The following is a 20,885-nucleotide window of genomic DNA, read 5'->3' on the forward strand; positions in this document are numbered from 1 at the left end:
ATTAAGAAACAAGCAAAATGAATATGATTTATGCCATTATTGTTGATATTTTTATTTTCTGTTGTTCTTAAATTTGGCCTGGAAACCTCTTTGAAAACTGTATCTGATCTGATTTTGCCTCTTTCTTATTAGCATGTTTGGAATAGAAAAGCAAGCAAGCTAGGAGACAACAGTTTAATTTCTTTTTAATGAGTTTCATAAAACTAATTGGTTTAAGTAAAACATACATGATTATAGGTATATACAAGTGGAATGAATGAAGTCACATGGGCAGGCTGTGTGTATTCCACAGCACATTCAGCATCAGTGTGAGGAGTTTAAGGACAAGTATGAGAACAGTGTTAAGAGCACCAAAAATTACTTTTGAGATACCATACCTTCATATGTAGATAGCAGGCAAGTTCTATCATCTGGAAACTGAAGGGTGTGCTGCCTCTCTGTAATACATTCAATAGCCAATATATTATGAAAGATATAATGAGTAGATTCTAGTGAGGTCAACTAAGTAGTGCCTTTCTGTCAACTAAGGCTGTTAAACTGTTTGTTGCAGCATTAGGTTCACTGCAGTCATGGTAATCACAGGTGAGGGGCACTGCTGTGAAGGAGCTCCAGATCAAAGCTCTGTGTAACAGCCCTTATTAAGTTTATATCAGGCTTACTTCTTGTGGAGGCTCTTGGGAATCCAATAAATCTGTACTGAATTTCAGAAACAACTGATGTATCTAAGGTAACACAAAATATTTTCAAAGGCAATAATTTGTTGTCATAAGGGAAAGTTCTTAACAATTGCAGCATTCATAGTATGTCTATAAATAGAAACATGTATGTTTTTGTTCACTTCCCTCTGACAGGGGCCATTGAGATTAGCAGTTGCTCATATGGTCCCAGAGATCCCTTGTGTGTTATTCCACTGCCTTTCCTGTCTTGCTAATATGTAAGGGTGTGGAGGTAATCAGAGAGACCCCATCATCCCTTTCCCTTTTCATTTCTGATACCATTATAACTTGAAAACTAGACCAAGCACATTCAAATTTTTCAAAAGTAGCCCCTCATTTTGGATACCTCAGTGTATGGATGATTTTTCGTAGGTATCTGTGACACGCTGAGAATCCTTACTGCCAAATTAAAGCTCATTCTGGAAAACCTGGCCGCAGTACTTGAAAGCCCACCTACTGCCTGTATACCACCCTGTGTACTTGGAAGTCTGTGACTAAGGTCCAATTGCATATTGTCCATTTGCTGTTTTGCTGTGGGGAGTGCAGGACATGCAACACATTCTTTTGAGTTTTAATTTTGCTTTCTCTATAGCATTTGAGGTACTTGCAGAAATATGAGATAAGAAAGCAGCCTTTTATATATGAACAATCCCACATTGATCTCATATCTAAAGGTAAAGCGGAGCATGATAAAAGATTTTGGTCCCCTTCCAACTCTTCTGTGACACATTCAGGTTATATGGAGCCAATTAGATACTCTGCATGGCAAATGTTGTATTCTAGCCAATAGAGCTGTGTTGCTCAAAGAAGTCTGTGTTAATGGCTTTTGCAGAAGTTGGAACACACTATGAGAATGTTATCCTAGTCAATGAGGGATTCAAGCATTCCTCAAAAAATATTAATGGAAATAGTTGTCCGGAGATTTCCCAAAGGATTTAAAGACTTTTCCCCTCCTCTAATAAAACAGTTGTTGAAAAACTGCAGACCTTGCAGTGTTCAGAATCAAGAAAATACTCAGCAGATGCTGTTTCTGTCCCAAAGTGAGAAGTTCATGGCTTTTTTTGGCAGCCTCCTGCCTGTGTTGGTGGAGTTCACACAGCCTTTCTGAAAGGATGCTCCGAGGTGGAGTGGGCTCCAGAGGAAGTGTGCGTCACGGGGGATGACGCACTCCAGCCCTGCGAGGGAGCTGAACTTGCCCTGCTGCTCGACACTTCCCGCTGGCCAACACACGCAGCACTGCTGTGCTGGCTCTCTGAAGAAACACTCGTTTGTTCTGCAGGAAGAAATGAACTACTCTCATTGTCAGTCAAAAGTAAAGCAGAGCTTCTGGTGAAAGAACGAAAATGCACCAGCCTGACGGTGCACCCAGAGCACCAGTTTCATGCCTCCCCTCAGCGTAGAAGGCTCTGCCAGACCTCAGCAGTACAGTGATTCAAGTGCAAAGCTTTTGGCAGGTATCGAGTGCATAGATAAGGAATGGCTAGTAACGGAGTTATTCATGGGAAGGAGACTGACAGTCTCAGTGGGAGGGCAGAAGCGGCGCAGAGGGAGCCCCATCCCCTATGTACCAGTCATTCCACCCAGCTCAGTTTTGCTGCACTCTCCCCAAGAGCTTTTTAGCTGATTCCTCACAGTGGTGACACCAATCCAAATTATTACAGCGTACCACCAGATAACCAGCATCCTTCCATATTTCCTGTAATCATGGGTGAGCATTTCTACAAGACCTTGTACTGTGTTATACAGACATACCACATGAGCTCAAGGTTTCTGCATCATGTGGGACAGACACACAGCAATAAACTGGTGAACAACCCCAGTCTTCAGTGGCCTAAATAACTGCCTGGTTTGTCACACCACAGCATGGCCACCTTTGGCCATTTTGGCAGCTCTTTCTATTCTGATGATTACTTTAAACTCTCTTTAAGTATATTTTGAGGTGGGAGTGTGGAACCACTGAAAAATGTATTCTGTGTTCTGCAACAATGGGTGCCTTGTTATTCACTGCTGGGGGACCCTCAAATCTAAGGGCATGGATTTCTTCCTCTACTCTGATCTAAAAAACCTTACAGACTAGCAAAGACTCTAACAGGCATATTTTGTCTTGCATGTAAGACATACCTACACAGAGAGACACGCAGCTTTTGTTTCTATCGATGTACATCAAAACAAGTCCAGTGAAGCTGAATGGTGTAAATGTGATCAGGAATTTCCCCTTTCCATTTCCTTTCCTTTCATATCTATATGTCAGCTCTGGGAAGCTCTTTGCCTGCTGGCCAAAATAAAGCTCCTAGCACTTGCTCATATGGACGTCAGCTTTTTTTTTTCCTAAATTGTATTCTAACAGCTATTATTCTTCTTGCATTTCTGTATTATCAGTGTGAAGGAACAGAAAAGATACATTGTAGTGTTTGCTCTGCTTGAAATGATCTAGCACTGCTTTGGAGGAGTATCTTGCTCTCATTTAGCCCAACGGAGGCTGCGAGTACTGCTACTAGTCAATTTATTCAGCACAGAAGAAATGAAAGCCTTGCATTACAACCCTGAAGCCAATGGCTAGCCATATATAATGCAACTCCCACCAACTCACATATGCACAAGGACACACACATGCAGTGATTAAATTCCTGTGGCAGTATTTCTGACCTATATCTGGGCTTGAAAAACTCCATGTGCAAAGGCTGCTTCTGAAAATTTGACCTAAACTTTCTTCTAAGGTAAAAAGAGAACAGCAGCAAAACACTGACTGACCTTGTATTAGGAAAAAAAATATCAAAGTGGCAACAGTCATGGCATTTCCCAGAACTGCGATATTCTTGCTGACAGTACTTCTGCAATGGCAACATCTCCACCTGAGTGTATAAAAAAACCTGAAGCTTTTATTTCGTATTTGAAATAAGATTTCCAGCTTCATTTGACTTTTTTTTGTCTTTAGTATTTGTCAATTGTCTTTTTAAAGAGGAATATATTATGTAAAAACTAAACTCTTTTAAAGTATTTCAAGAGATAAAAAGTCAGAGCAAACTTCTATTGAAGGAAGAAAATGAAATGAGCAACTCAAGTGATCTGCCCTTTTTCCTCCAATGCTGCACCAGCCACTGAGACAGTACAAGTATACACTATAATTCCCTGTTTAAGTAGAGAGGACAAGTTCAGAACTGTATCATTTAGCAAGAGGAAAATGGCCAGCCATACAGTGCAACCTGGTATACGTTGTCTCTAAAGCTGCGTACAAATCATACATTTCCAAATAGTTATGTGCTGTCTGCTAGCGGCTCATGTGGTCTAGATTAAAACAGAATTCTCTGCATCTGCATTTTATCAGATCTTTTTGATCTTCTAACATGCAGGGCCAACCAAAAAAAAAACCCCAAAGAATATTTTGCTGAACTTTTCACACTGCTATGGGAGAAATACAGACTGTATGTGTAAATATAGTGTACTGTACTTTTGATTTACTGACATGGTTCTCCAGGCTCAGTTTCCATTAGAGATAAAAACAATAAGAATATATAGTCTTTCCGCTTGACACATAAAGTTTAATTGCAATAGAGAACAGTATCAAAAAAATGTGGAAATAGAGTGAGCTCTAGCTTGTCCTCCAACGTTTGTTATGCTTCTTATTGATTCAAAAACCATACAGAGATTCACCATACCATTAGAAAGATTCACTTTTTTTACATTACTTTCTACTTTCCTTTATAGCAGAGAAAGGGTTTGAATTCACTGAAACCCTTCTGCTGCCCTTGCATCATGAAGCAAGCACCACGGCCAGTAAAAACTTCAGTTTTTTTCTGTGATGTTTTCAGCCTAAAGCAGACTTGTAACCTGGCAGGGACAGGTGGAGGGCGGCAGTAAGGGAACAGTGGCTATCGCTGCCCAAGGAGGCAATGCTCCACGTCCTCCCATGCGTGCAGGGAGGGAGAGGAAGTGCCAGCCACTGTGCAGCCACCCGTCAAGACCTCATTCTCAATGCTGCTGCTACATTTTTAGGTTATGTTCCCACAAATCACTATTTTCCTAAGCTCCTGAAAACCAGCTATGAAAAAAACACAGTAAGTGGCATATCTCTACAGAGAGTCATGAAAAGAAATGTGTTTTTATGTTGTTGCAGTTGTTTGCATAGGAACAAATGTGGCAACAGCAGAGCCAGCCTGTGAAACAAGCCCAGCACAGGACCCAGGGTGCTCTGCCGAAGGTCATAGCCTGAGCAAATATCATGTAGGACATGGCAGTCTCTTCCTTCCATAAGCCTGATTTTCATCCCACTTTGCTTGGGTTTTTTTGCAGCCAGTTTCTTAGCTGTGGTCATAAACTGATGGATGGCTTATGACTGAGAAAGTGCTGAGTCAGAAGGAAATACTTCTCACTTACCTTGGGCCAAGGTCAGAGAATCTGTATGTATGACACTGTACATACAGTATATATTAAGGTATAATATACAGTATAACATACCCACATTAATATGTTATCTCCTGGTCCCTTGTTCATGCTCAAATGGACAGGGAGTAGCACAGCACAGCTATGCATAGCAGTTAGGAATTCACTTCTCAGGAAACCTGTCACGCCTTTTCTTTTACGCTTTCTCACATGGAGCAGGAATTTCTTTTATGTCCTTGTCCCTTTACCAAGATGCTATTCACCTAAGACATCTGGCACTCTGTGCCCTGTACCCCCCAGGGGACTTTGCATTGTTACCTTTTAATGTGTTTTTTCTGGTAGAAAACCTGGCTGATTACAAATGAGTTGTTGCCACATCTTAAAAGTACTTGTTAGTGACTATTGCTTCATTAATATTACTAATGCCATTGAATGTAATATTATGACGTTACCCTTGCCTCTTCTCTTGTGCTGGTTTAATTAAGGCATTTGTTTGCTTTACTGTTATTACTTCCTGTACCAGGAAACCAAACACACTCTAAAGATGTGAACAATGGATTCAGAGTCACCCATATGTAGCTTGAGGGAATAATTTTTAAAAGTCCATTAAAGGGCTAGGGGTAGTTGCATACATATTTCTGTTATTTCCCTAGAAGGAAACAACTTGATTGCCTGGCTTTATATGCAGCATATGCCGATATTTGTTTACACTGGCTGTTTGCCTAAACAGCTCAATTTCCTATATTTCCGACACAAGAATAAACCTAATGATACTCTATAGTGTCCCCCACTGCAACCAAAGGAACATCTCAATTACTGAACTCAGCTGGAGAAATTCCAGCAAAAATCAAATTCTGTTTGAACCTTCAGAGCGCAGTTACAGAGCCACAGTCATGCAGGAAATCCCCTTGCACGCAGATCCCACAGAAAGCACCTGGCAGTCCTGCAGTCGGAGCGGTTTTGGAAAGATGCACCATTTTGCGTACCCTCGCCTACAGAAGCCGTTGTCCCAGCTCTGCGGGTTGGGATTGCCGGCGGTTGTGCCTGTGGCTGAGTGATTGCCAGAGAGTTTAGGGCAGGGTTTAAGATAATGTGGCCTCCAGTTCCTGTACAGCCATTCACAGAGCAAGCAGGCAGATTAGAAAGCCAGAAACCAGGGACTTTCCCTTGCCCTGCCCTTCACTGGCATCTTCTGTAAGGTGGTGGCTGCGGGGGATCCTTACAAACTGTACTTTGTTTCTTGTGGCTGCCTGCATGGAGGTGTGGGAAAAGAGCGGGATACAGGCTTTTCTAGCTCCACCAGGGCAGGCATTGGCTTAGAAACGGCATTAGGACAAAAGGATCAATACTCTGCTCCCTCACAAGAAAAGAACTGTGGGAGATAAAGCCCAGTGACTCTGACAGGAGCATCAGCGGAAAGCTTATTTTTCAGGGAGTGTCTCTGAGCCTCACACCACTGAGATGACAGGGTCTTTGCACCCATACCAGGACATTTGGCTGATGTTGCTGTCTGGTCCAAGAACCCCACGTGTGATGCCTGGACATGCCACTGAGGTTTGGATTGCCGGGGTTGTGCCTGTGGCTGAGTGATTGCCAGAGAGTTTAGGGCAGGGTTTAAGATAATGTGGCCTCCAGTTCCTGTACAGCCATTCACAGAGCAAGCAGGCAGATTAGAAAGCCAGAAACCAGGGACTTTCCCTTGCCCTGCCCTTCACTGGCATCTTCTGTAAGGTGGTGGCTGCGGGGGATCCTTACAAACTGTACTTTGTTTCTTGTGGCTGCCTGCATGGAGGTGTGGGAAAAGAGCGGGATACAGGCTTTTCTAGCTCCACCAGGGCAGGCATTGGCTTAGAAACGGCATTAGGACAAAAGGATCAATACTCTGCTCCCTCACAAGAAAAGAACTGTGGGAGATAAAGCCCAGTGACTCTGACAGGAGCATCAGCGGAAAGCTTATTTTTCAGGGAGTGTCTCTGAGCCTCACACCACTGAGATGACAGGGTCTTTGCACCCATACCAGGACATTTGGCTGATGTTGCTGTCTGGTCCAAGAACCCCACGTGTGATGCCTGGACATGCCACTGAGGTTTATTTTCACGAGGATGTGCTGATCAGATATGAAGGGGAGAACATTGCTCATAAATGAAATGCAGCCTGCAGCCAAGATCCTAATGAGCCACAGCTGGCTGCTGGTCTGAAGGGCTGGTATGTGCACTAATTACATCATGATGAAGCATCCTCGTTGACATATCACCACACTGTTTTCAGTACACAAAGCATAACCAACCAAGTCTATATATAGGAAAAAATGAGTCTGCTAACTCCCTAATTCATCAGAATAAAGTAAATTGCAGAGGCACAAATCACTGTCACAAGCAGAGATGTGCCTGAGCTCCAACCTTATAATCGGCTGATGAACTGTGGCAGCCAGGACTAAGTAGATGCAAGAGCACATTGCTGGGGAAAAAGATACAGGGCAGCAATTGTGTCTCCCATGTGCTAAGGCAGTGACCCACAGAAAAAGGTCCCCAGTGTTCCTGCCTCTGGCAGCTGTGGCTATGTGCCAGTTTCCCAGCCAAACCTAATCTTCCATCCTATCACAACTTGTGGCCTCCAAAGAGATGGTCTCGCTGCTCCTTTTATTTTTTTTAACAAACTCATGCAGGGCCTGAACTGCTACATCTGGTGAGAGCTAAGAAAAGGTAGTGGTCCAGAAAAGCTGCCCCTACAAAACTTAGTAACAGTGCTGGTTATACTGGAGCACCATCTACTGTCTACTAAATATTTATTAACACATGTGTGTTCAAGCACCTCTCTTGCACTCACACCAAAAACTACCTCTGACCACCTTCCTCTGATCTGAATTTTCTGCCTGCCTCCTGGATCTTGCCTCTGGTATAAAGTACAGCCACCTTCTGAGAGCAGGCATATGTGTGTGTGTCTCTGTGACAGAGGACTCAGAGAAAGCAAGGTAGAGAAGAGCCTGCATGTACGTGATCTGCAGGGTATGAAGATGGACAGGACTGAAATAAGGCAACCCTGGCATCAGGCACAATAGGTGAGGCCCCACATACACAAAGACGGTGGCAGTCACCTCTCACCCAACGAGACTAATGTAAAAGCAAAAGTTTTCCATACACCTATGAGAAAAAACAGCATTACTTCTCCTCCCCTTCCTGCAGGGCAATGGGGGTGCAACACATGGAGCAAAAGAAAATCTTCTGGACTAGTATTTCAGACTTTCCACAAGTTCAGGCAAACATTGTTACATCAATTAGACTAGTTGCATCCATTAAAACTGTTACACTAATTACAGCAGTACTTTCAAGACTTTTGGCAATGACAGTGGTAGGAGCTTAAGAATGTGAAGCAAAATTTTGATGTAAAGTTCAAGGACCTCTGGTCCTAAACATGGGTCTGTAATGCTTACCTTTCACCTCCTGATTACAGGAAAGTTGGGAGGGGATAAAATGAGGGTATGGTGAGAGAAGAAAAAGAAGAACAAAGGTTATTGTGGCTAATGGAGGTTAAAAACCAGAATAAAAGGATTAAAAAGAGAAAAAAAGTAAATGAATGAAACAATGACTACCACAATACAGAGAAAAGTGTTGAGAGAAATCTACAGCTGCAAGAGAGGGGTGGAAGGCTGATTAGAGAGAAAAAACTAAGGGAGAAGATAAAGTAGGAGGGAGAAAAAATAAACAATGAATGTAGAAAATGTATTAGAAGAACAAATGCAAAGACAACTTAATTTTTATGAAATTCCAAATGGACAGCAAGTATTTAACAACAAAGTATTCTGCTACTCCATTAGGTCAGAAATGTATGTGTAAATGCAAAAATTCATCTAGGACCACAAATAAAAGGTTTACTGTCTCAATCATACATTTCACTGTCTACTTTAGCCACCTTCAATTAAAAAAACCCCAACTTTGTTCTTGGGCTTTCTTGAAGCTTTTTTTTAAACAAAGTTGCACCTACACATGTGAAGCTGAAAATGAGTATGGTTTTCATTGTGTGGTATTGCAGTGTGGTCTCTCTGATTGATCTCTAAAACATTTTCCATAAAATCTACCATCAGTAGAAATGTTACTCTTCAAGTCTGGAAGCAAGAGTCAAGCAATGGACAGATTTATTTTCCAACAGTTTTTAAGAGACAAAAGTTCCTGGCCCATCTCCCTGCCCTGAAGAGCAGCTTTGTGCGTACTCCATGGGACAGTAACTGCTCTGTTTCCCATTTAAAATGTTTAAGCTGTTCTTACAAACAATTTCTATTTACTTATATGAAACAGTTGGTCATTGTTGAATAAGTGAGGGTATTATCATTGCCTCTTGTGGATTTGGCCCTTGGAGTGGATTTGGAGAACAAGATGAGACGAACTTGCTGCAGAAGTGAGCCGAACCAAACAGGCAGTCTCCAAGATTTTCCAAACAAAAAAAGTTACACATTTATGGGAAAAAGAAGGCAATTTGCTGCTCCTCCAGTTTTTTTTCCCCGTATTTCTAAAGACCTTCCTCTCAAATGCCATCAATAGCCTTCTGTAACCTGTGCCTTTTGGATGCTGGTCCAGAAACATCACAGGAATTTGTTGCGCTGTCTCTGAACGTGCTGACAGAAGACAGGGACTGGAGAGGTAGAGGGTGGCTGCAGGAAGCCGAGAGTTAGGACAGAAAGCCTGAACTCTCTCTGTCAGATGGAGGCAGAGGAGTAGTGCAACAATTCAGCATTAATTCAGCATGGCTCAGAGCCCCTGCTGGGAAACAGAGCTATGTGGTACTTGACACAGTTTTTTTCTAAACGTATTTTACCATGCTGTAAATGTAATCTGTTTAGTTTGGAAATATAACTATACTGAGTAATCTTCCAAGAAAATACAATGTTTTTTCTATCTTTAGAAACTTGTTTTCTGTTCCATTAAAGAGAGCCATTTTTAAATCTCTGAACATGTCTCGGGTTCCCTCTTACTCTTTCTTGAAAATACCGATGCTGCGCCTCTTCAGAGAGTCCTTTTGTGTGTAAAGTGGCAACAGAAAAGAATCTTACCAGACAAAGGACGTAGAGGTTTAGACAAGATCTATTTGGGGCTTAACTGATTGTCAGCAGCAGCAGCAACACAAACTGCAAAACCTCTTTTGTCAAAGAAAGGTTATCTGAAGGTCGCTGGGTTTAGAGAAGAGCGCTTCGCTCTCTTCTGCAGCCGCCCTCGCACTCCGCTCTGGCACATACTGTTGTAGATAGATGTTGGCTTCTTCAGATAACACATCTATGATCATGCAAATAAGAGAAATCAGTGACACTTTATTTATTAATAATTCTGTTATTCAAGGCAAACCACATGCGATTTCAGCTGCTCTGGGCCAAGAAGTGTCATAAAAAATAAGTCTTGGATCAAAAAAATGTTTTGGGATGATGGAATGCATGAACCAGATCATCTTCTCCCAGTGTATCACACATCTGAATGTGATCAACTCATATATCTGATGGACATGATTCCATAGGCTTATTGCTCATAATGGCACAAAAAAATAAATTGGAAATACTGTAATTTTCCAACTAGGAAATTTAACCAGGATATTTAATTTAAAAATGGAGATAACCAAATGCTTGGTTAGCTACAAGTCTTCCTGTTTGCTTGTCTGAGAACTGATTTTGACTTTTAGTCCAATCATATGATATGAAGATTACGATGTGAAACTATGATTAAGGTAAAATGATGCCAGCAGCATTTTCCTCAGCTTGACCTTGTTGTGCTTAGGGCTATGATATTTCAAAAGTAGTGGTTTAATCTTGCAATCTCATGCTCTTGGGAATACTTACAATGATAATTATGGAGTCTGATTAAGTGACAAGGACTGGATTTCTACATGGCATAAAAATATTTTTTTTTCTGCGTTACGCAGTAGTTCTATTGCTTACTATTGCATGGTTCTGGTGTTTGCATTCCCACCTTCCATGTGGATAAACTTAGGTACTTGCAGAGTGAAATACTCAATGTGAAGATGGGAGATCAATGTCTGTTAAAGAACTGGAGACCAAGCTACTGAAATCCCAAAGTACACACCGCATATTTAGCAGTGCTTGCTCGGGATGCGCACTTGAGCAGGGACTTGATGTGGTGGGCAGACCCAGATTGCCACGAGGTGATCAAATATCTCCTCAGAGGTGGCTGTGGGCAAGCACTTGTGGGGAAGAACCTCACTACAAAAACATGTGGCTATTTTCTCATCTCTCCCCAAGGGCATCGTGGGTGGAGGAGCGGGAAGAGTTGGCATTGGTGCTCCTTTCCCTGTGCTCTCCCCACAGCAACCGGTGGGAACTGCAGAGGCAGATGAGTGCGTGAAGCTGAGGGGTGGTTAGGCAGATGATCTGTCTCACAGACTTACAATGCAAGAAGGCGGCTGGGGACAGCCAGTTTGCTCCCACGGAGGGACTATGTGTACTAAGCTAAAGATCAATGCAAGCTTCACCTCAAAAATTCTCAGTGAAGTTGGGTTTGTCTTAGCACGTTCATCTCCTTCCCGTTGTTCTCATGGACATCTGACAGCAGTCTGCCTCTGTTTTCATGACATAGGTCACAGTACATGTCATGGGGAGACAAGTATAGGACATAGTACAAAAATGGTCTTTCAGTTACTCTTCGGGAAGATTATGTTTGTTGTGTGAGTTTCTCAGCTCTCATAGGAAATTGCTGAGGTTTTTTTTTTTTTTACGAGCACATCTGCTTAGCATCTGAATTTCTAAATAACTTAAAATTAAATAAAGCACAGGGTTAACCCATGTGAGACCGTAAATCTGTGGGTCCTTAGGAAATGAATTTTGAATTGCTTCGTCTGTTCCGCACTACAACAATGATTATTTCCATACAGCTCTTTATATATGATCTGAAAACACTGGAATGTGGAACTGAGATCAGCATGAGATGCAGCTTTATACCTCTCTGTCAACTGCACTTCAAAACCGTTAGCTTTACAGAGAGATCTTCACCAGCTGAAGGGAATAGAAATGATCAGTAAGTAGGAATGACCGTAGGAAAAGTTGCAAGCATTGATTTCTTGGGACACAGGTATACTGCTGATGCAGCTACACAAACTTCAGGCATGAGTTTGCAGATAGCACTAATGCTATTACTGCAGTGTGGAAGATGACGCTTATGTGTCCGGACTGCAGCCATGCAAACCCAAGGATGGTCTTGACTGTGTGTCCAGGTGCTGTTGTGGGTGCTCCCTGACCCTCCATGGGGGTGACAGCCACCCAGCCCCAGGCTCACATCCCACGGAGAGGCCACAGCATACTCCAACCCCTCTTTGCCTGCCTCACTGGGGCTGGGAGGTGCACAGCTGCCTGTGGCCTCCCTGGCAGGCAGCTGCGATGTAACCAGTGATTTTTAATCAAATACATGGGCCAAAAATGCATTAAACAACGTAATAAATCACCTGTTCTTAAATTTGCGGATTGGTTTATTTTTTAATGCATCAGTAATGTTTTTTCCATGTGGGTTTTTAGGTACATCTGCATTAGCAGAGGTTGCTGGTGAGCATATCAGACTTCAGACTCTAGCTGATACAAACCAAGGTGCCTTCACTTATACTGTGAAGCTTCCATGAGAATATATACTAATGGAAAATTTGGACCAAGAAATGTAGAGGAAATAGCTGACAGTGCACTAAAATGCATGCAGCTTTCAAAAAGTCACTGGTTTAACTTATTTTCTACTTGTTGCCAAGAGCCCCTGTTAACTCCTACCTACCCAATAAAGTGCTAAGAGAATTTATTTCACCACTTTTGCCAGATTGCTGGTTTTCACAGGGAATAATTACCACTGGTAAGCAGCAAATGTCACCCTTGACATCTTGCTAGGACTCAAGCCTGTGACATAATTCACCAACCTTTGACGCCAGACTTCACTACTTAAAACTTCATGACAATTCTAGCATCAGCTATATGGAGTAAAATAGCTGATACCTCAGAGCTGACTGGGTAAAACCTCTCTCTCCCAGATGCAGCAGCAGATTGAGCAAAATTCTCACCGAGAAGTGTCAGTGAAGATGAGAATTTTGCATTCCAATTTACAAAGCTTAATTTTGGACCACTTACAGATACTATAAAGTAACATCTCCATTGTAAAAAGCAATGAGAACAATGCATCTTAAAAAAAAACAAACAAAGAGCAAAATCTCAGCTTATGTGCAGACTTGGAAAAACCCCAAGAGGCATATTACTCAATCCTCATGTCCAAGATATGAATACACCACAAAATGTTGTGATGGAACAACTTCCTGTCACTTTGTTAATTTCTGTATGTACACATGTAGAATGAGGAAAGATTGATTTTAGAATTTTATAGCAGCCCTTTAAAAAGCACAGCTAGACTATAATAACACTATGTTGTTGTTATTCATGTGACAGTCTGTTCTCCAGGCAGGAAATTCTGACACAAAAGCTCTCATTTTGATTTCTCTGTGTACTACTGCTACTTGTATACACGCTGGTTCTGATTTTCATCTTGGAGGTTGTGGTGACATTCAACAAACAAAACAAAGGACACGTATTTACCCCTTTGCTTTACACCCTGATTTATAAAGTCCCCCAAATTCTGGAGGAGTCCTTCAGGACCTACTAGAAATGAGAAACATTTTGTTTTTCCAGATGGTCTTGTAAAGCCTATTCCTTATTGATTATTAACGCTCTATAGTTCAACCACAAAAAGAGATGTCTCTAAGTTCATCATTTTTTATTAAACCCTAATGATTCTTTTCTATATGGAAAAGGCTAGCTACCACATGGGGATACAAGCCCCTTGCGCTCTCTGTGGGTTTTGACACAGCAACACACCTCTTAATGAGCATCAGGCTGGAGTTTCTGGGCCAGGAGCAGCCTCTGAGACAGTGCTTGAGCCTGTGCGGTGCACCGGCGGCTGCTGGGTCCCCTCTCACACCATGACCGGGGCTATGTGTACTCTGTTTGCCCCTGTACTCCAAAGAAACATTCAGAAGCCTTCTCTACCCATTGGGATCCCCCTTAGATTCAGTTTTCCTTTTTCTTTCCCTTCTTCCTATCTCCTGGGTCCTGCTTTGACAGGGCATTTCCCTGCAGTCATCCAAGCTCTTTGCCCTCTGAGTGTTGAGCAAACAGCTATAAATGGCAGCCTGCCCCTCACGTGGACTCACTTTGCTCTAAAAGAAGAAATATGAGAAAGTATCTCTGCAGATGTTCTCACTACAGCCAGGAGACATCAGGCCATATTCTTTAAGAACATTGTCTGGCCTGGCTGGATCTGTCACCTTTGGCTTTTTATATACACACATCTTTTTAAAGACATTTGTCTCTGGAAAGTTGTCCAGACCCCTACCCAACAGCTGGCACTGTGCAGCAGCAGCCACCAAAGGCCTCAAGCCTGCTAAATCATTTTTAAATATTCCCATGCAGGACTGTCAGTTTGTTTGAACCGTTCAGCTGATTCAGCACTGGAGCCATGGAAAGGCTGATTAATGGTTTGCTTATTTTACAGACTGACAGTCCGCAAGCCAGTTGCCCACTAATATTTCCCTAATGAGCACAGTCTTATTTCTGTGTTGCAGTGGGCTGCTGAGAAATTAAACTTCTACATTCCTGGGCTGTTTGTGATTATGGTAACAGCTACATGAAATGGCGTGCGTATTACTGGATTTAAACCTAGCATGTAGCCCTGTTTATTTGCCATAGGTCATAAAGTTGACTGAAAAATTCCCCAGAATTTCATTTTAAGATGAAAATAATTTACTAATGAAATTAATGAAAAAAAGAGATTCTTTCATTTAAGGATGAAAAAAACACAAGATAAAACACGAGCAAAAAAAAGAAAGAAACACAAGATAAAACACGAGCAAAAAATAAAGAAAAAAGCAATACATTGGCTGATTGACAGAAGCTGTTATTACAGTTTGTACAGCAAAATGGTACTTTCCTAAATAAATAATTTTATTCACTTCTTTTAATTCAGTAGTATTAAATAGCTCTGTTTCTGCTTTCCAGATTTTTGAAAGCTGTTGTCTTGTGTTGTCTCTTTTGATGTACAAGTGCAGACTGACCTGTACTACAGAAGAAGATGGGTTTAAAGTTTATTCTAAGGAATGAGATAGACATTGTAGAAATAGAGAGGTTTTGCTTTTTCTTTTTCATCTCTTACAGTGCTGAAAAAGAGAGGTATTATTTGTGATAACAGTAGAAGAGAACATTTCGGACAAAAGCACAGTTTGCTAAAAAAACATGTTTTAATTTGCTCAAACACTTTTGTCTGAAGACTTTACGTTGCCTTTTATCTCCTACAAATGATGTTTCAGGAGTCACCTTACTTAAATATAACAATGGAGGAAAAAAACATCATTCACATTTATCCCCTTCTGCTTACTAAAGTGCATTTGATAGCTCTGTATGTTCTCTTTTGGCATACTGACTTTATTTGAGCTTGAGAATTATATACTAGCCAAGTGTTTTCAGGGTTTGAAGAAAAATGTTTGACTTTCTCTTAGTAAATGCAAAGACAAAAACAGTAATGCAATTTTGAAGCCAAACGGGAAGGACAGAAGGAGGGAGTGGGTCTCGTTATTAACACTTTTGTTCTGTTTGCAGGTTCCCTTATGTTTAAAGAACTTAGAATTTCTTAGAAATGCCAAAAGTTCTATTTTAAATGCATTTGTAGCTCAAAAGGGCTAGGTGGCTGGATTTTTTTTTTTTTTTAAGAACCTCAGCCATTTAGGCTGTTTATAGTGTGTGCCTCCTAAAACTGTCATTTCAGAGGACAAGGATGAAAAAGGCTTAAAATCTCTCTTAAAGCCTAACAGGTTAGTTTTTAGCCATATTTAAAATCTTCACAAAGCCCTGATTACCCAGAAAATCACTGGTGGAATCCTTGGGCCACTCTCCCCATCATTACCTCCCTCCCTTCCTCATGTTTGCAGGAACAGTTGGCTCAAAATAAAAAAAAAGTCAAGCTCTCTCTAGCCTGCAGAGAATGAATTCCCCTGCAGGACATCTCTCGCTGGGGTCAGTTCCTATAGAATAAACAGTTTTTCAGTTCATGTGCAATTCTGTACAGGAATGCTTAGGAGCTGACTCGGGACCGAAGGTTTGCTCCTGCAGCAGTCCCTGGTGGTTTAGCAGCCTTGTGAATCCTGCATCCGCACAAAAACTTCAGCCCTGATAAAAATTTTCTCTCTCTGCGGACTCAGGGTCACTGCTGCAACTGGAACGATGTTGCACCACTGAAGTCTGGAAGAGATCAGACGAAAGAGACCAGCATGTTCCTCACAGCAGCCACGGCAACCCCAAGGACTTTGCTGTCCTTTGTCTCCGAGGAATATGGATTGGTTTTGTCATTGAGCTCTTCTATTCACATCTCAGAATAGTGATACAATACATATGGATCTGATGTACAGTCTTGAAAGGATGACAGCATTATGGTTTAATGTGCTTTGTTTTCATTTAGAAATTTTTTCCAGATTATGTCCTGGAAAGGGATACCTCTCTGTAATGTATTTTTTTAAAGCTGATAAATTCAATAATTCCATTCATTTTGGTGCTGAGCACAGGCACAGCCCAACGAGGTATTGACTGCCATCAGCTCTTTCCGTAAACTCCAGGGAATCGAGGATACTCAGCACTTTGCAGAAGCAGGCACATCGCTACAGCAGGGCCAGGATGAGCCCCACACTGAAGTCTAAGGAAATCTCAAGTATATAAGGCCCACTGGTCACCCTAGCCATAGAAGAATCATTCAGCCACTGAAATGCCATTTGCCTTTGACAGAAACCTCTCAGTCATGCTCAAAACTGGCATTGAGCAGAGGGCTAAAAGTAGAGTTGTTGACAGGCAGAATACCTGATTTTTCATAGGAGAAAAATCACTGTAGGCCTCTCAGTTCTCAGTGGTCTTAGGGAGGAAGTGGGATGGCTTTGATTTTAAAAAGCTTATATAAACCTCACATCTCCTTACTCCTAAATACCCCTTTTAAGTACTTATTTATCCAGTTAAATATGAAGCCTCTTCCTATGATTCTTCCCCACTGCTTGGGATACACATTTCTGCTCATGTAAGCACTTTGACGTACAACATATTCAAGTCCATAGTTCCCATTAATTACTCCAGCTGCTTCCCTCCATTTAGCAGCCTGATGGTATAGACAATGCCTGTGGTCATTCACTTGTGTGAGTCTAGATTTACCTGTGTGTACATGCAGTTCCGGTGAAATTTTTTATGCTGAGGGTGGTGAAGCACTGGAAGAGGTTGCCCAGAGAGGTGGTGGATGCCCCATCCCTGGAAACATTCAAGGTCAGGTTGGACGGGGCTCTGAGCAACCTGATCTAGTTGAAGATGTCCCTGCCCACGGCAGGGGGGTTGGACTAGATGACCTTTAGAGGTCCCTTCCAACCCAAACTATTCTATGATTCTATGATTCTATGAATAAAGCATTTGCAATCATGACCTAGCTCTGCTACTATTTCCTCAGCCCGGGAACTGATATGCTGAAATCTGCATGTGATGGGAGTGTGACATGTGAAGGGTCTCTGTGCAGCACCACTTGGCAGCTAAAGCACAGAAAACTGAGGTGTTACGTGGGTTAATTACAACTGAAGCATGAACCGTAAAAAGACACCCCCACAAACACACACACACACAAAAGACTGTCAAGCGGATTGGTTTCCAAAAGCTGACAATTTCTAGGAATTCAGTTTCTCTGAAGTGTCAGAAAACCAGGAACTGGGGAAAATGGGGACATTCCAACCATCAAACCCTTCTGGAATTGTTAGCCAACAGTTCCCAGAGAAATAGATGATTCACTTATCAGTTGTCATCTGCTATACAACCCCACCACTGCCACAGCCCTCAAGAAATGAGCAAGTTAGTAATAAATCCTGTATTCTAAACAGGAAATGATTCTTCAGCTGGGGATGTCTAAAAAAGAAACAAGCCGCTGTCTCTCAAATGGCATGTAGTGAAATGACTGTGCTCCTCACTCACCCCTAGAGAAGTTTTATGGCTCGACTCTGCTAACTTACTGCTGTTACCAGATCTATTGGGGCAGGGGCAGGTTGTGAAGTTAAGGTTATACAAGAGAGATGGAGATGCGACTGTTTGTTTAGGTTTGGACACTGGGGTGTGAAGGGAAGCACTGGGGGCACTGACCTTGTTGCTTCAGGGATTTTTTTTGCCTCACTATAGTTCCTGGCAGCAGACTGCATGCCTCTCTCTGTTCCTGATGCACGGGGGGACAGCAGCCCAGCCATATGGGGCAAAGGTGACAACTACTCTTAGGTCAACAGAAAGCAAAGCAACTTAGAAAAACCTCCTTCCTCTGCCTTTCCTTCCCCTCTGAAAACTTCATGCTTTCCTGACATACAGATTACAGGAAAACAGAAAAGATGTATGGATACTGTCAATAGGATAAATGGATACTAACAATGAAGGGCAAGATAGGGGATAGAGAAAATAATTTGATTATGTGATGAATAATGTTTCTGCAAACGATAGGGTTCTGCTGTCAATTAGAAAGGCCAGAGCTGGAGTGGAGCAGAGCAATTACCTTGCTTGTAAATAATGATGGCAAAAATAACCTTGAGCCTAAGCTCCCTCACACACAAATCCTATGTGAAGCAGTAAGTGTTTTGAGGTGGACTGAGCATCACCCTGCTAAGTCTGCAGGGATGGAGCTTTTCTCTGCTTGTGCTAAGTTCCCTCGGGGAACGGGGGTGTCGGTCTTGCATCGGCTTTATACAATGGGAAATACATTCTGCTGATCTTGTTTAGGGCTGATCCTCTATTAAGGACTTGTCACTCATTGTCACATAATGTCACAGATGGCATTATTATGCCATACCTATGTGGCTCCTTCTGAATCTTTTCCTGGGTAGTAGCTTACAAGTAAAGTCTTAAAGGTGTGCTTGTGTCTTCCCACAGTTTGATCATATTAAGTATATTTAAAATGCGGATGATAAAATATTAGCAATAGCCAATTATTTCAAAAACTTTTAGGCATTGGTGAAAAGTGAGTTTATTTTTTTTTTAAAGCATAATTCTCTCATTCATGAAAAACCCCAACAACCAAAACAACCAACCTAACATCTGTTTTCAGAATTGACAAAATACCGGTTTCAACATGCATCTCTAACCTGTTAGGAAGGTCTTAGAACAAATCACATCACAGCCAAGCAAATAAAAGTTAGAAGTAAGACACAGAGCTTTTTGACAAAGAAGTTGATTAATAATGAGAACAAATCACCGCGCAACGTGACAGATTCTTCATTTCTGGGAGTTCTCAGTCAAAATTGCATTCGACCCAAAAGATATGATTTAATTGAATACAAGCTGAAGGAAGGAGTTGATGAAATACCACAGCTTGTGTTAAAAAGAACAGCAGCCCAATGGTTCCTTGTGGCCTGGAAATCTGTAGTGGGGCGCAATATTAAATGGTACTAATTTTATTAAAGTGCCCTGTAATTACCAAGCGTGTTTCAGCTACCTTTCCTGCCAATGGCACAAGACTGACCTAGCATCTTCTGCAGACTGCAACATTTTATAATATTCTCCCCCAAAACTTGTCAACACCAATGCTTGATGGTTTTTTTGCTTTTAATCCTTCTACTTTCTGTTTTTGTCTTTAATCTTACTGAATTTCAACATGCTGTTAGACTTCTGTTAACTTCATTGCTTTTTTCACATTTCTGTGTGTTTAAGGTTCTTAAGTCCAAAGTTTTTGCTCAGCCCATCCAAAAAAGACAGGCTAAGAGCAAAGTTCCAATCATAGATTTTGGTTTCTTTTTCAAAATTAGTAGTATTATGAGTTTAGGGGTGTTATTGCTAATCTTTCTTTTGTGATACTGATACCTTGTCACTGGCAATACAATTTTCTGGCTGAGTTTAGGAGCCTTTAATCTGAATCCACTTACTCAGTCCATTGCATTACTCGCATGAGAAAAAAACCCAGACAGTTCCCCAGGTCTAAACCACGTGTGTAGAGAGCAGAACTGAGTCCTGAATGAGGAAACGTTTCAATGGAGATTCCTTTTCATTCATTTTCCGATACTGCTTCTTTGTCTCAATCTGAAAAAAAACCTCTATAAACTTCTGAGTAACCTCTGACCGGTTGCTCCTCATAATGCTCGTATCTCATCTTGTGGGAAAATAATTTGTGGTTTTGAGATTGAGTAGAGACTTTCTGATACGTGTTTTCAAGCTGAGATTTTTTTAAGACACACACACACACACAGAGACTGCTTTCTGCTTCATCGCTTTACTCTGACAATCCTGAAACAACCAAACTGTAGCTGATCAAAGCCTATAACAAAACACTTCATGGAGGCAGGTGAGACAGATTAGAGACAACTGTTACAGCTGTATGGGACTGCACAGGCAGCTGCATCTCTCTGACATTTCCTCTGCCTTTAATTTTAACATCACTTTTTCCAAGCAAGTTTGGAATTGCTTCAGTCTATGTGGCTTGCAGCTGAGCTACGTAAAACTTTTAATCTGAACTTCATTACCTGCATTTGGATTTCATTACAGGCATGACCTGGAGCCATTGCTTGTACATTTTCCTAATTGCATAAATCACTCAAATGAGCTTCTACAATATACATTTCCCAACAGCACCATGAGAACCTCACAGTTTCTCATGAAGTCAGTTGAGATAAAACACAATGGCTTTTGAGGAATGCTAAGGAAGGAGAAAACAGTTACAACATTACAAGGAACTAATGAATGGCTTAATGAAGACATAGCAAGAAGTTCTCATCACATTTTCTTGTAATATCAAC

This window comes from Aptenodytes forsteri, unplaced genomic scaffold (assembly GCF_000699145.1).
Source record: "Aptenodytes forsteri isolate BGI_AS27 unplaced genomic scaffold, ASM69914v1 Scaffold220, whole genome shotgun sequence".
Taxonomy (NCBI): Eukaryota; Metazoa; Chordata; class Aves; order Sphenisciformes; family Spheniscidae; genus Aptenodytes; species Aptenodytes forsteri.